The sequence below is a fragment of the Anarhichas minor genome, unplaced genomic scaffold (genome assembly GCF_050575085.1).
Source record: "Anarhichas minor isolate MPS153535 unplaced genomic scaffold, ASM5057508v1 ptg000006l, whole genome shotgun sequence".
NCBI classification, from domain to species: domain Eukaryota; kingdom Metazoa; phylum Chordata; class Actinopteri; order Perciformes; family Anarhichadidae; genus Anarhichas; species Anarhichas minor.
This window is the reverse complement of record NW_027466452.1, coordinates 1,636,067-1,653,880: the sequence shown is the minus strand read 5'-3', so window position 1 is coordinate 1,653,880 and position 17,814 is coordinate 1,636,067.

Here is a 17,814-nt window from a genome sequence, read left to right as displayed (position 1 = left end):
TAAACATGTTCTATTGTATATATATCTGTGTGTGTCTTACATTATACAGAATATTATTATATGATATATATATTATTATATTATACTGAATTCCCTGTGAGGGTGACAAAAATGAGATGTCCTGACGTGTTTTGTCAAAGTGTTATTTACTGCTTTTTTTCATGTTGGAATAAATGTTAAATATTTAACTGCAAAGTAGTAATGCGTTTTTGATACCTTATTTTTTTGCATTAAATCCTACTGTGATGTTTGCTGAAATTGATTGGATTTAAGAAAAATTATAAAATAACTATAACTTTGTGATTCTGTCTAGGCCAGCAGAGAAGGCTTTGCAGGCCCTGACAGCCCACCACTGAGACCACATATACTACAACCATATATATTTGTTCTGTTTTTTGTTAATATCAGTAACATATCTTTAGTTTTTACTACACACAGCAGTGGTGGGCTGTCGGGGCCAGCAAGGCCTTCTCTGCTGGCCCTGACAGAATCACAAAGTTATAGCTATTTTATAATTTTCCATAAATATATTATAATTTTTTTTCCCCATTATCTTATTTTATCATTGCACAGCTATTGTGTTCCTCAGTTGCTCTGCTTCCAGTGCAGCTTGTTTTAAGTAGAGCTTTTATCCAATCAGATCTCACCTCTGTGTCTCTAGGTAAGAACAGTGACAGAGGCCTGCAGACTCTCAAGTGAATCCCTTTGCAGTTTAAGTAAATGGGGACGATATTGTTGATTGTCATAGTGTTCAACCAACCAGATCTTTAGTTTGACATGTTGGGCGTATTCTTTGACATGTCAGAGCCTGCTAGCTGGCCTAGCCATCAGAATCAGAACCAGAACCGTTTATTGCCAATGTATGTAACATACAAGGAATTTGTCATGGCAGGTGGTGCATAACATTAGACAATCAACAACAATAATCAACAGTGCAAGGAATATAAACATATTAAAATGTACAATTTAATTTAAAAGAATGTAAAATAAAGTGCACAACAAACAGATAACAGGACTGTAAACAAGTGTTATGTAAAAGTGACAAGTGTATTTAGATATGAAGGGATGTGCAGGAAAGTAGTAGGGAGGGAAGGAAAATTGTCCTGGGATGACAGAGTCAGTGGCGGACCCGGGCTCTGTTAATGAGCCCGACTGCGGACGGGAAGAAGCTGTTCGTGTGGCGTGAGGTCTTGGTCCTGATGGACCGCAGCCTCCTGCCAGATGGAAGGGGCACGAACAGTTTTTGTCCAGGGTGAGAGGGGTCGGCTGCAATCCTTCTTGCTCGCTTCAGGGTTCTTGAAGTGAACAAGTCTTGGAGGGACGGCAGATTGCAGCCAATCACCCTTCACGGCAGAGCGGATGATGCATTGCAGTCTGCCCTTGTCCTTGGCAGTGGCTGCAGCGTACCAGACCGTCATGGAGGAGCAGAGGATGGACTCAATGATGGCTCTGTAGAAGTGCACCATCATTGTCTTTGGCAGGTTGAATTTCTTCGTTATGATGGAGCCCAGGAAGCGGAAGGACTCCACAGCGCCGACGGGGGAGTCACACAGGGTGATAGGGGCAGGTGGGGCTGCATTATTCCTGAAATCCACAACCATCTCCACTGTCTTTAGAGTGTTGAGCTCTAGGTTGTTCAGACCGCACCAGGTCACCAGATGGTCAGTCTCCCACCTGTAGGCGGACTCATCCCCACCAGAGATGAGTCCAATGAGGGTGGTGTCATCCGCAAACTTCAAGGAGCTTGATGGACTGGTTGTGTACAGGGAGAAGAGAAGAGGGGAAAGAACGCAGCCTTGGGGGAGCCGGTGCTGATGGTCCGGGAGGCTGAGACGTGTTTTCCCAGCTTCACGTGCTGCTTCCTGTCAGACAGGAAGTCTGTGATCCACTTGCAGGTGGAGTCGGGCACGTGCAGCTGGGAGAGCTTTTCATGCAGCAGAGACGGGATGATAGTGTTGAAGGCAGAGCTGAAGTCTACAAACAGGATCCTGGCGTAGGTTCCTGGGGAGTCCAGATGCTGGAGGATGAAGTGAAGGGCCAAGTTGACTGCGTCATCTACAGACCTGTTGGCTCTGTAGGCAAACTGCAGGGGGTCCAGGAGTGGGTCAGTGAGGGTTTTTAGGTGGGACAGGACCAGGCGTTCAAAAAGACTTGATGACCACAGAGGTCAGGGCGACGGGCCTGTAGTCATTGAGTCCTGTGATCCTGGGTTTTTTGGGGACGGGGATGATGGTGGAGGCCTTGAAGCAGGCTGGTATGTGGCATGTCTCCAGGGAGGTGTTAAAGATGTCTGAACACCGGAGACAGCTGATCAGCACAATGCTTCAGGGTGGAGGGGGAGACAGAGTCTGAGCCGGCTGCTTTGTGGGGGTTTTGTTTTTTAAAGAGCCTGTTGACGTCACTCTCCAGAATAGAGAGAGTCGTCACTGGGGAGGGGGGTAGGGGGGACACTGGGATGGGTGGTACAGAGGCATGAGCCCCTGCTAGGCTGGGGGAGGGGGGGCTGATGGTCTGGGGCTGGTTGATGGGGCTGTGGGGGATGGAGTCAGGACTGTCCCATTGTCTTTCAAATCTACAGTATAACTCATTCAGCTCGTTTGCCAGGCAGAGGTCATTCATGGAGTGGGGTTTTTTTGGCTTGTAGTTGGTGATCTGTCTGAGGCCTCTCCAGACAGAAGCAGAGTCACTTGCTGAGAGCTGGTGTTGCAGTTTCTCAGAGTACAGACATTTAGCGTTCATCACCGCCTTACTAAACGTGTATTTTGCCTCTTTGTACAAGTCCTTGTCCCCACTCCTAACAAACATATGTGATTGGTCAGAGGGCTAGCCTGACATGTTGGGCGGTGACAATCCCAAAATCTGTCTGCCTCTGACATTTTCAGCCCTCAAACGCATTAAAACCTATTCAAGAAATACAACTGGGGAGGCTCGACTGTCTTCACTGGCATCCATGAATCGAAAAAGACTTCTTACTGGAACTAAAACGCACGGATGTACTGAACAACCGTGAGATTAAACTCTGTTAACAAAGAAAGGAGGATGGACTTTGTCTTTAAGTGAACAGCTTTGGTAAGTGAACTGATTTTGTTTTTACATCTGCAGTAGCTTTAATATGCTTGTTTATATATTATTATTTGTACAACTTGTTATTATGAAGATGGATTTTTGTTTGGTTTTATATGTGATAGGAACTATTGTTACATCCAACGTTGCTCTGGGGACATATTTAGCTGGTGCAAGTGTTGCTAACTGTTGGCGACTTTCTGAACCCTATTGCCGACTTTTTTTATCAAAAGCTACAAGCGACAAATCTAGCGACTTTTCTGGTGTTTTGACTCTGACGTGAAAGCACGTACCGTTCTGCACTGTCGTGAACGAGCAGCGGGTGCTGCCGTGAGCCCCTCCGCCGCCCCAAAGCACACACAGGCGGACTCTCACAGCAGCCTCGCGCAGCAGTCAGAGCAGAGAGGAGACACACTCTCGGCGTATTCTCTGCAGTTGGTGTATTTATAGGTGTTTGCTTCATTTTTACACAAAACAAATAATAACCGTAGCTGTGTTTCAGCTGCAGGACAGCAGTGAAGGCCCAGGTATAAAATGCACGGCCCGCCACTGCAGGAGGGGGCGGAGCACACAGTGCTGGGGGGCTCCGATGTAAACACTAGAGTGGAGAAAGTGTGGCTGCCACTAAAAACATAAGCCAAAAAAGTTTTCTGGCTACCAGGTTTGCTTCCACATTATGCGGCCACAGACTTCATACATGAATAACGTCACAGATACAAAAAGGGGCTGAGGGAAAGTTTTGCAAATATCCAGGTATCCTGTCACACTTTTACAAATGTGTCTTTTATAGTGGTGTTCAATGGGGAAAATGCTTCTTTAGCTTTTTTCATTGCAGTACCCTGAATGGGCCTTTGAAGTAGTTTGCACCTGGTCAACGGGCAAGCATAGGGTCCATGCAGTCACAAAAGCATTTATAACAGCAGCATTTCACTAAAATCAGTCCATGTAAATTTGCTACACTCAGTTGATTTAAAGAAACACAAGATCTTATGATTACTACAGCTGTACGTTTTCACCATGGTGAAATATTACATCACTGCATTCGCTGTCATAGCTTCATAGAAAGACAGATAATTACCTGGCCAATCAGAGTACAGATCACCTAATAAGCACAGAATGTCAGTTAACCTTTGAAATGTCAGCCTGAGATGTGTGTAGTTCTAAGACTCTGTGTGTGTGAGAGTGAGGTTGAAAAAGTGCTTTTCCACCCTCATCTAAAGGTCATTGTCGCCGTGATTGTTTCAAAGTTCAGTTAGCTTTAGTTTGCTGCGAGTCATTACTAAGGAAAGTGTGGTCTACTGAGGTCTGCAAGGTAACAGAAAATAAATGACTAGTCAGTCTTCAAACATGACTCAGGGACAAAGAGAGAACAAAGCAGGTATTGCAGCTATGAGGATGTGCACCTGTTTGGCTTTGAACAGGTATGATAATTCTCAAAGAGGAGGAGCGTTTAACACCCATGCTTTCATCAATCCTTGAAGAACTCTTTCTTTCAAAAGTGCTCTTCATGGCACCCATAGTCTTACAAAGAACCCTTGAAAAAAGATGCACAGCATATCATTCTCAAAGAAGATACAATTTCTAGCATCTCCTGCGCAAATTCTATCTTATTCTTTTACATCTTCCATCTCTCTGTTTTTCTCACTCAGTTCAGCTAAACAAAACTATTATTCATGAATGCACTGTCAGAGTCCCTGATGTGAGTCTGGACCCTGAAATGCATTATCTGACTGTGACACTTATGTCTGTTTACAAAAATTGCCAAATGCCAAACCCATTTTCTGTGTATGTCCACCCATCCATCCATTCATCCATCCATCCATCCATCCATCCATCCATCCGACTCTTTCCAACTAGACTCCTAACCCCATTTTCAGATAGGAGGGTGGCACTTTCAACTCAGCCTGTCCAAATCCTCTTCCATCCAATCGTACAGTAGTCAGTGTTTCCCTCAGCCCTCTCTACCTCTCTATTCTGTTCCGAGCAGATGATCAGTTTTCACAACAGTACATGTCAAGGCTTGTTCAAATGTGCAATGTCGAAATAAACAACAGATGCAGAGGTGTGACATCCTGAGCCTGTCCAGCTGCCATAATTGAACTGATCTGAAGCATTGGAGCTTGAAAATCAAAGGATTATTTCATTTCCCCAACAGAAAGTTTGATTCAATTGATATTATTTATTAAGTTTATTTACCCATCTTTAATGTTTATCATCTTCAACCAGGTATTTTGCCCCTTAATACATAACCCCCACACTTTTACCTCCCACACAATATCACATCAGTGCTCCCCCACCTGCCAGTTGATGTGCTGGCTGGTTTGATTGTGCCTGGTTGCTTGGCTGGAGGGCTGCATGAATAGTGACTGTCGGAGCACATTTGCGTGTTTGTCACATCACCTCCTGTTGAAGAATGCTTGACAGCAGGGTGAGGGCTCAGCGGGCTCGAAGTGCATGCTCAAAACGTCATTGCATTTGACTCCAGCTCACGACCTTATACTTCACTTGTCATCTTCCTCAAGCACCTACACATTTCCTAAACTGTACATTTCAAGAATTCCATTCATGTAATAATGCAAAACACTGAAAATCATATGAAATAAATCATACATCACAAAGGGATTCATGTGGAAGTTAATCAACAGGTTTGTATAAAAAGTTGTCTTGATAACAATCAGTAAACTATAACATTTTGCAAGAAATTTTGACAGTGTGGCTTCTACTGCCCGAAGACGTCGCAATATAAACATCGAACAAAAAGTTCGGAAATTAGTGTTTGGTAGATTATTTATCTGTTGTAACAATGCTTCTTGGCAATACATCTTATACCGTTGGAAAGCCTGTTTATTTACCTTTCAAACGGTGCCCCATTTGTAAGGAACATGCATTTCTGGGATGAGCAGCACAGCTGAGTATGTGGGTTGCGCCCATGAAAAATTTGCCAAATCTTCTCTGCCAATGCCAAACAGTTTATTCTGCTGTTGCTATTGACCATCAGGCCCGTTTGCGCTGGTGTCGGCAACACCTGCACTTAGGGTTGTCACGATACCAAAATTATGACTTCGATACGATACCTGCCATAAGTATCACGATACCCGATACTTACGATACGATACCAGAATTCGATACAATACCACAAATACGATACGATACTGGTATAATTATCTATAATAGTAATAAATAAAACATCTGCACAGTTCCCTTTTTTACCAGCTTGTTCCTGCCCAGCTTTTTGAACACTTAACAAATGGCATTAATATTAATGTTTAACCTCTTGCATCTTTTGAGCCTCTCATATTTCCGCTGGCTTTCAAACACAGCTGGAAGGGAACTCTGTCTCTGTGTTGCTGCTGACTCTGCTGGCATCTGTCTGACTGTCTGTGGGAGTGGGTGGATAAACAATGCTTCATTTACTTGCATAGTGAGTTTGATATTTTCACTTCATATTTTATCTTAATTCATGGAATAATTATTTTTCCTTAACTAAAAATAAAAAGAATTGGCTCAAGATCCACCCTCAGGCTCCACCAGCATGTAGCCATTTTGCATGAATTGTGTTTCATTTAGTACACTTTTGTGTGCATTGTGACCTCATGATCATCGTCGTCAAACTAGGCTAAGGCTACTCGTGTTAGCTGTATATGGGTGAGCTTGGGGGTGTTCATGTTTATAATCACATTTGCTTACCTGTCGTTCTTTGAACTCTTTGAAAAGTTGGGGGTGTCTGTCTGAAAGGTGCTTTGCCATGTTTGAGGTGTTGCCTCCCTTGGTCTGTGTGGCTTTGAAACAAGTTTTGTAGACGGGTCTCTGTATGTCAGTGGGCTTTCCTTCACTGTCTGCAATGTAGCCAAAGTACTTCCAGATTTCACTTCTGGCATCTTTTTTTCCAACAAGCCGAGGACGGTCGGCAAAAGCTCCTGCACTTGATGCCATGTCTCCCCTGCGATCACTCGCTGTGAGTGAGCGCTGCCTGTTGCTTGTGTGAGCGCAGGGCAGCCCTGCCCCCTTGCAGTCAATGCGTGCAGGCAGCATGACAGGGAGTGGAACAGTGAGTGCGCTCTGATCGCGCTATTTTAATGAAGTATCTATACTAAAAATATGCAAAATCGTATAGTTTTTAACGTACGGGTACCGCGGCGGTACCTTTTTAGTATCGATACACCGTACAACATTACCTGCACTGGAACCTGAACATGTGGAGGAACGTTATGTTCAGCGATGACTCCAGATTCTGCCTAAGGAAGTTGGATCGTAGGGTCAAAGTGTGGAGAAGACGGGGAGAACGCTATGCTGATTGCTGCACCGATAGAGTAACACCTTTTGGTGGAGGCAGTGTAATGGTGTGGGGCGGCATCTCCATCACTGGAAAAATGAGACTTGTCTTCATTGGAGGCAATCTCAATGCAGAGAGATATGGAGATGAGATTCTGCAACCAGTGGCAATCCCATTTCTCCACAGTCTGGGACCAAACTCCATCCTCCAAGATGACAACACTCGCCCCCACAGAGCGGGGTTTATCAGAGACTACCTCCAGAATTTGGGATGGAATGGATGGAATGGCCTGCCAACAGTCCTCACCTCAACCCAATTGAACACTTGTGGGATCAGCTTGGGTGTGCTGTTCGTGCCAGAGTGACCAACACAACCACGTGGGCTGACTTGCGACAAATCCTGCTTGAGGAGTGGAATGCCATGCCACAGCAGTGTGTGACCAGGCTGGTGACCAGCATGAGGAGGAGGTGCCAGGCTGTTGTGGCTGTGTATGGTTCTTCCACACGCTACTGAGGCTGCTGTTTGTTAAATGAATAAATTGTAAAATTGCCATTATGTCTTGTTTCTTCCTTGTTACTGATAGACTTCAATCATCCAATCCACCAAACAACACCAAACAAGAGTCAATAGCAACAGCAGAATAAGCTGTTTGGCATTGGCAGAGAAGATTTCGCAAATTTGTCATGGACGCAACCCACATACTCAGCTGTGCTGCTCATCCGACAAATACATGTTCCTTACAATTGGGGCACCGTTTGAAAGGTAAATAAACAGGCTTTCCAACGGTATAAGATGTATTGCCAAGAAGCATTGTTAAAACAAAGAAATAATCTACCAAACACTAATTTCCGAACTTTTTGTTCAATGTTTATATACAGTGGGTACGGAAAGTATTCAGACCCCTTTAAATTTTTAGGGATCTGAATACCTCTGAATAGGGTTCTTCTTTACCTCTCTCACCAAGGCTCTTCTTCCACGATTGCTCAGTTTGGCTGGACGGCCAGGTCTAGGAAGAGTTCTGGTCATCCCAAACTTCTTCCATTTAAGGATTATGGAGGCCACTGTGCTCTTAGGAACCTTGAGTGCTGCAGAAATTCTTTTGTAACCTTGGCCAGATCTGTGCCTTGCCAAAATTCTGTCTCTGAGCTCCTTGGGCAGTTCCTTCGAACTCATGATTCTCATTTGCTCTGACATGCACTGTGAGCTGTAAGGTCTTATATAGACAGGTGTGTGCCTTTCCTAATCAAGTCCAATCAGTTTAATTAAACACAGCTGGACTCCAATGAAGGAGTAGAACCATCTCAAGGAGGATCAGAAGAAATGGACAGCATGTGAGTTAAATATGAGTGTCACAGCAAAGGGTCTGAATACTTATGACCATGTGATATTTCAGTTTTTCTTTTTTAATAAATTTGCAAAAATTTCTACATTTCTGTTTTTTTCTGTCAAGATGGGGTGCTGAGTGTACATTAATGAGAAATAAAATGAACTTTTTTGATTTTAGCAAATGGCTGCAATGAAACAAAGAGTGAAAAATTTAAAGGGGTCTGAATACTTTCCGTACCCACTGTACACGCCAATATTACCAGTAGTAGTAGTATCATTGTTCAATTGAGATATCGCTTCTCTCTTTTCTGTATTTTAGATTCATACTCTTGGATTGAATCTTGTATTCGTGATAGACAGTCCACAAATCGCTCACGTCATTTTGTATTTGAGATATAAACCTTTGTTTGAGGCACATACCTTTGAAAATTATATTTCAGAGACTTGAACTTAACATTTCTTAACATGAAGCTCATTCTGAGCTTCATGTTAAGATACAGTTACTCCAATGGGGCTTGTACTTTGAAAGGGTGGGACTGGGTGAGTGAAAGAGGGGGAGAGGAGACAGAATCATAATGTTTGACACACAAAAAACAGAGGAACCTCTTAAGCTCCAGCCCTATTTGTAGGCCTCTGCTTGAAAATGGCATACCCATACTAAAGTGACCATAGTTCTGTAACTACAAGGTCTATTTTAATAATTTTTGATGCTATAATCAGATAACACTTGTGAGATTGTTCAGATGGGTAATATTGTGTATATGTTGCTGGTTAATATAGTAATGAAGACATTACACAGCTCAAATTGAAAATAATCAGGTTCACCTGAAAAAAAAGCACTTTTATTGATATAATGTTTTTGAAATAATGCAGATATCTCCCTAAAAACTCTCCCAAATCATAGCACAACCGATCAGTAGTTGCTGAATAAAGGTTAAAGTGGGATAAAGTGAAGAATAAGAGGCTTTAGTAGAGAGAGGTCATCATTTTCGAACCAGCTGTTGCAGCTCTTACATTGTACTTTTATATACTATATAACTATATATTTCACTTTTTTATCACACATATTATTCAATACATCCAAATACAGCTGTTAGGAATCATTTTTGAGATTCCTAACATCATCAGAGCCTGTTTCTGGCTGTCATCTATAGGATTTTCTCAGTTCATGTGTGTGTATGGGGCTGTAGCTCAGCCTATCATCGGTCGATTTCAGTCAATACGCCCTCCTTCGACGCGTCAGAGTCTCAGGAAGGCGTGTGTCGAATTTGGTGTTGATTGACAGAAGTTTCAGCGAGTAAAGTTGCAAGAAGTGCCGCGTCTCCCCGAGCTAAATTTCAGCTAGCAGGAAGTCTGACTGCTCGCCCATGCTGGATTGACCGCTCTTATTCTGGAAACAGCTCGGAAGTAAACAGGATGCAGTTGGCAACAATGACTCCAGCTTTGAAATGGATAATCTGCGACGTTATTGTACTCATTTTTCATAAAACTTGGCCAACAACCGACGATTTTTTTCGGCGGACGGCAGTACGAAGGTACGTTTGACCACTCACAGCTTCGTAGTGCTCCCACGGAGAGAAAAACCGAAGTTATTTACGTGTTTGGCCACGGGTGCTAATGCTATAAAATGCATTGCATGGCTTGGTAGCCGCTAGCATCAGGGTGCAAATATTGATTTGCGGTACACATAACGGCGATTTCTGGCCAGGATTTCATGCTTTTATGCCACGTTTTCTAGATGCTTATATTAGTAGTCTATAGTTATGTTTGGAGTGTGTAAGAAGTGACTTATATGATAGTGTTGCCCATACGTTGCTGTTTAATCCGGAAAAAAAACTGGACCAATCCACAATATTACCGAGGAATAAGGCTATTTTCCGAACATGATTTTCAGGGGTTCTGAGCCAGAGAGCCCCCAGATTTGGGGGCGTGGAGCTTAAGAGGATGACAGGCTTCATCACAAGCATTCCAGTTAGAATTCACTCTGTGGGGTCTTTATTTTGAAAAGGTGGGACTGGGTGGGTGAGAGAGGACACAGAATCTTAATGTGACTGAATTGGCTGAATATCTCCAAGTCATGTGTGTGTGTCTGTGGGTACATCCCAAGTCTCTTAATTGCATCCCCGTTTCCCTCACTTGCGTCCTTTCCTTGAGTCTTAGTCCCTCCCACCAGGGATGCATGGAGAGACGCAAGGAAACCATGCGAGGAGAGAGGAAACAAGGAAATATTTTTTAAGAGATATGAGACGTCCTTTCCTCAGTCGCGTCACGTGAAGCGACGTCTGTTTCTGATGAAGGCGGATCTGTTCACAGCTGGATCAGCTGAACCGGCGGAATGCATTTGCCGTCTGTACGTTTTCAAATTGTGACTGTGACGTCATTACTCATCAAACCCGACACTCAGGAATGATCAGCCTCACGTGACTGAATGAAATGATGATAAATGATGTTTTGTGATGATGATTTTGTCTCTCCAGCTCTCTCTGACTTTAATTGTATCCATAATAAAAGTTATTGAGGGAAATATCAGATCATGAAAAGACAAATCTTTCTAATAAATGAAAGTTGTTTGTGGTCCTTTTAGACCTACAATGAATATATATTTAAACCAGATGGTGAATCAGAAAACTAATCAAATATAAAGCTTGAGTTTAATCTGCGATCTGTCTTCACTTTACGTGTTGAAAAAAATCGTATCAGTCCGATCGGCTGCAGCGTCCAATCACATAACTGGTGAACAATGAGGGGGCGTGTCAGGCGTTAAAACACTTCCTGGAAGGCTGTTCTCGTGAGTCCTCGCTCATGGCTCCTGAGAGATCTCTCCTCACTCCTCAGATCAGAAATAAGAGCTTTGGGACGGCCGTCAATATGGTGGAGCAGAACAACTTCCGGTTCAAGCGAGGATCGAGGAGCGAGGAAATGACAAATAAGAGACTTGGGATGTACCCTCTGTGTGTTTATAAACTGCACTAATGAGCTCATATCAAACACCTGCATGCATGTGTGTCACTTGTTGCCATCGTGATTGGAGCACCTGTGTGTTAGAGGCTAATTAAGAGGGGTTAGACCAGAGGTAGCCAACACGGTGCCCGCGGGCACCCTGTCGCCCGCAGGGACCACGTGAGTCGCCCGCAAGGCATGTTCTAAAAATAGCACTAGTCACCATCGAGCTCCGTCTAAAATTGTAGTTTCTGTTCTTTTTTAATCAAAAACGCTTGCATTAGTGTAGATTTTAAAATGACAATATTTCTTGTCATAAGAGAGTTCGGTACCCAGAGGAGCACGGCAGACAGCCAGGACGAGACTGCTGCACCACACTAGGTTTTCAGGTTCCGAATGGCGGGCGCTTCCCGTTGGCGCCAGACGCGCGCCGCGAGCGCACCCCATCGTCAGGTCCGTAAATCCTCGGAACAGGCCACGGGGCAACAACTCAGGGGTGGTGGGGGGTAGAGGCGAGGCAACGCAATCCGACCGAAAAGGCCCAGACTAGAGGTTTGAACGCGGGCCCCCAAAGACGCTCGCGCGCCTCGGAGGTTTGGATCCCCCGCTCGGCTATAGACGAGACTGTTTACTAGTTTCTTCGTGGAGAAAAAGGTACCATTGGAAAAGCTGGTGTCGGTGACAACAGACGGGGCTCCCGCGATGACGGGCCGGCATGCGGCTTCATTGCGCAATGTAAAGGTGACCCAGACTTCACAAAATTTCTACATTACCACTGGATCATTCACCAGCAGGCGCTATGTGCAAAAGTAACCGGCTTTGATGTGATGATACAAAAATATCAGAGATGTGATACCTCTGACTTTCAAATGTTGAAACAGATTAACAGAAATAAAAGTTGCATGTTTAAATATGTATGTGTAGCTATACCATCATTGTTGTGGAAATCATTATTTATAATTATTGTGAGGAATAATTAACTGACATGTGATCAAACAGTCTCTTCACATATATTATTATTATTAAAGTGATCTGTGCAACTTTGTTATTCAGGAAGTTTGTATTGAACAAGTAGCCCTTCGTACTACTCGGTACCCTTGAAGTAGCTCTCAGTTTCAAAAAGGTTGGTGACCCCTGGGTTAGACTATACAGGGGTTTTCAACAAAACTACCTGTCAAACCTCTGTCCTCTATACCAAAACCATGAATCCAATCAACAACATATGGGTATCATGAGAGAGATAAGACTCTGCCGAACGCGCGGATGTTTGTGGTGTTAAAAATCTGATCTACAGAGCAAAATGAGTCTGTTTTCTTTGAGAAATTAGTGGTCAGATTTAACATGGAGTCTAATGGAGCAGTTGGTTGGAGTTCATGCCTATCTGCGGCTCTTGGAGCCAAATGTGTAAGTCCGTTGGATTCCATAAACGCATGCATGCGACCAGCAAGCTTTTTCCAAGCTTTTTGACCAAAAATGGTGTATAAAGAGTGAAAATTGTGGGACTCGAAGCAATTGATTAGGAAAAATCACAGAATACTTTTCATGCTCTGCTCCACTCTGACCGTGATGTCATCACTCTAGCACTTAACGAGCCTTGCAAACAGACCCAAAATTTACCTGAAACTTAATCTGTGACTTCATGAAAACTGTGCTAGCTATCAAAATGTCCATTTGGCTCAATAAAGTCCAGCGTTTTGTCTACGTTTTAAACTTTTAATCATTTTTCTACGTTAAAGTATGGCTAGTCCATATCGGCCCAAAATAAGTGTTTTTTTAGCTGTCTTCACGCCGAAACCCCATTCAAGTGAATGGAGAAATGTTGCTCCGTTCCTGACAATTTTCAGGAAAACTGCTGGGCGAATCTCTGAGAAAAGTCATAGCACACCATTCCCGATCAGGCCGCACGTTTTGATGTATTTTTTGTGCAGATGTTGGCAACGCTGCGGGACGAGAAGCGCGCCAAACTTTTGTACGGAAGATGGAGAATAAGAAGATGATGATTAAGCCTGCAGGATTATAGTCAGTGTGCTTTGGCACAGCCTTTGTGCCACAAAGCCACACTAAATGAATGTCAATGTCTCTTTGGGGGCCAGAAGGCATTCTATTGAATCTGATTTGGCAGGTCAATAGAATTTTGAAAATGTTAGCAGGTGTTTATAAGATCTGATGTAATGTCGAGTAATGCATGAATGAACACCTGGGTAATCAACTGACTGAACAGAAAAAAAGCTATCAATACAATAATCTATCCAATTTCATCTCGCTGGGAGCCTCACCAAGCTGCGATCAGTCAGCCGGCCTTCACTGGCAGAGGACTGAGGTAGGGATAATGCACAGACAGGGAGCTTGACTAACAAAGCCCCGAGTTGGCACACCCTCGGAATTCTGGGTGTGGTGAATTGTCTCTATGATGTACATGCATCAATTACAGCTTCAAATCTATTAAAGTGTGTGCGTCCGCTCTGCATTCCTTTGTCTCTTTAAAAAAAACGAACTAGACTTGATCCAGCCAATCACAAGCCAATGCGAAAAACTGCCATTTTATCAAAGGTTTTAGAAAAAGTAGTATTTGTTCAGTTTACTTGATTTTTGTCCAGTCGAGTCAGGCTTTTGATAAACCTTATCTGTCCAATGGAGCCAGTTATCGGCACTAGTTGGAAACTCCTCATCCTTCACTATTCTCATTCGGCAGTAACACTAATCAGTAATCTTTGAAACTGAACCGATCAAACACCAACTAGGATTTCAATCAGGAGAGACAAGTCTGATAAAGAAAAGATAATTGTTTATTGTGAACGAATGATATGCGATGATAGTCTTCAGAGTCTTTGGCGCTTGGACTCTACAGGGAGATTTGTAATTGAGGGGTGTCTGCCCTGAGCAGCAACAAGATAAATCCCCCAAAAGGAAAAATAGAACAGAGCCTAATATTCCCCCCAAAAGAATGTTGTTTACTTACCAGCGGGAATGAAACGGACCTACTACAAAGTCAATTCACAGGTTCACTCTTACTTAACTCGTCAATCTTCACATCTTCATCCTCCTAAATTACTGACGAGCAGAGGTCAATTTTCAATAAGATTTAGGGGAACCAAATTATGGAATGACTTTTCCCACCTAACAAAAAAATGTCCCTCTATAAAATGTTTCAAAAGGTGCCTAAAAGAAAATCGAATTGCTGTTTTGTAACAGTTTTTTAACGTATTAGTGTTCATGTCTTTCTTGTTTTAGCTGTTAAATTACATTTATAGTTGTTTCACTCATCGGGACTTGTAGCATTACCATTGCTTATGAGTTACTGCAGGTGTATAAACCAACATCCCTGAACAAACACAAGCCCATGCTTACTCTCACATGCACACACATGCTCGCACTCACTCGACATGATTACATTATTTTTTCTTTTCTTTCTTTTGTTGTAATGTAATGTCTTATGCATATTTTATTTTATGTTGTTTGTAATTTTGTAAAATTTTAATATTATATAGGTGGAGGCTTCAAATAAGACCAGTTGGCTTTCTGCCTCTGCCTTTTCTGTTATATTTGTTTATTTTTAATTTTATTCTTTGAATTGTGCAAAATAAAATGAATTAATTAGAAAAAACATTGCCCTGCTTTCAATATATAGGCTCTAGCCCGCAATGGCTAATGGTCAGCGGTGACCTGAATATGAACAGTTTGAGCTAAGAATATGTGGCTAGTGTACTGGAATGACAGGCATGACATTTTATAGATTTCGCCAAGCACGAAGTCTCCATTACCTGCCCCTTTTATTGAATCACTCATAGGACATTGAATGGATTTATCCAAAAGAGGTCAGCAGTGACCTAAGAATTAGCAGTGTGATGGATCTGATACTACTTCGATACGATCGACATGACGTCACTTATTAGAATACAATATTGTGAGCAATTACAGAAGCAATGAAAATGTAGCAGACAGGCTATGACAAAATGAGAATACAAAAATCTTAACCACTTGTAAAATAGAATGGATATGGCACTACTTACCAGATATGACTATATAACACCATTTGCCCGATATGATTGATATAACACCACATATCAGGACACAATTAATATGGCAATTAGTAGAATATGATGAAAAATGGAACAATTGCACATTACACCTAAGTAGTTTGCAAAACACAATGGTTTTAAGTAAATAGCAAAATAGATGAATATGTAGTAATATAATACCTGGATGTAAAGAATTAGCTTAATACGTAAATATTAGTGATTCTGAATCATATGTTAATCAGATCTTAGGAGTTATCTTTGACTGGAATTACTGGATAAGAGAAACCAGTGAGCAGCAAAAAGCCATGAGCCTACACACCACCACCAGTTATTTGCATGTATCAAGAATGTGAGCAGGAATGATTACGGAAGACTTTAGATGCAATAACAGCATGTAATGCATAGCATTCAACAAAATGAAAGTAGTAGCAGTTGCAAAACTCGAACACCATTTAAAACATGACTTACGAGGGATTCAAGGCACACTTAAAGAAGTACGGGCAGAGCCTGAACAATCAATATATCTATACTTATTGTATAGAGCAAGTCAAGACGGAACTCTACGGGGACCTACATGAGATTCCCACATGATGCTGCAATAAATGCAATTCCACTTTAACAAATCACCCAATGCTACTAATGCAATAATTGTGATTCCGCTAACGGATACCCGATGCTGCTGCTACAAATGCAAGTCCATTACAGATCCCAATGCTGCAACCTATGTGATTCCGCTAACATATCCCGATACTGTGCTGCAACGTATGCGATTCCGCTAACAGATCTCGATACTGTGCTGCAACGTATGTGATTCCGCTAACAGATGCTCAATGCTGCAACTTGTGCAATTCTGCTAACGGATCCCAATGCTGCTGCTGCAACGTGTGTGATTCCGCTAACAAATGCACAATGCTGCAACGTGTGTGATTCCGCTAACAAATGCACAATGCTGCAACGTATGTGATTCCGCTAACAGATCATCAAGTGCTGCTTCTGTATTGAATGAGATACCACATGACAGAATAAAGTTACCAGCATGTGAAGTCATGAAGACTATGATGCAATGACCGGGGTTACGATAGGTCAAAATGTAATGGTAACACTTTATAATAACTACACACTATGAAACATTAGTTAAGTATGAGTAAACACTTAATTCATCATTTATAAAGCATTGTTCCTACATTAATAATTCATTAGTATGCAGTTCATAACAGTTATAAATGTTTTATTCTTGATTAATAAGCCCGTCTATTATGTGCTTCATTATTGCGTTTTCATACTTTATAAATGATGGATTCCCCATTTGTAAATTAAGTATTATATATTTTACAAACCAATTATTAAGGAGTTGTAGATGATTAATAAGATAATTTATAAAGTGTTAGTAAATGATTAATAACTTATTTAGATGTACATTATTCATGCATTTATATATATAATGGTTAGGGACTATGTTAATATATGCTTTATAAATGCATATTAATACTGCAATTCATGATTAATTCATGATTTATTAAGGTAGTTACTTAGTGTTACTTAGTTAGTTAGTAAAGTGTTTTATGTGACCTCATCTAAAGTGAGGACTATTTATGCCTTACAAAGCATTTATAAATGACATTGAAAGGCCAGCAGTGCCTCAAAACATATAGTTTCTGAACAGAACAGGCAAATAGACACAACACAAAGTGATCAAATCCATATTAATATTTATTGCATAAGGAGAAACAACTAAGTGTGTTATTTTTGCTTTGGAACTTGATAATGGTGACATGTATGTGTACAGTAGGCCTTTAAATGCCTTAATGTATCCAGTCCCAGAAGCACATTACTAGAACATGAAAAAACAAGTACGCAGATGAGTGGATACATTTGAACATGTATAAGTGCAAATGTGTTTGTGATGACTAATGGCGAAATGTGGAGCGTGCTGTATAAACAGTTTTGAAGATGCAGAGGACTGCACTCCACCTCACTCAAAGCCTCTAGCAGGAGGCCCACACCTACACAACATGTCCATGAGCATCAACACAACTGTGCACGACACATAAACCAGGCAATAAACATAAAACAGCAACACAAAGCAGCACATGTATGAAATACATTTACATACAGGAAATGTCAGCTGGAATACACCACAGAATTTATGCAATGTACTGTAACAGGCGTGTTGCGAGAGAAAAGAGCTCAGAC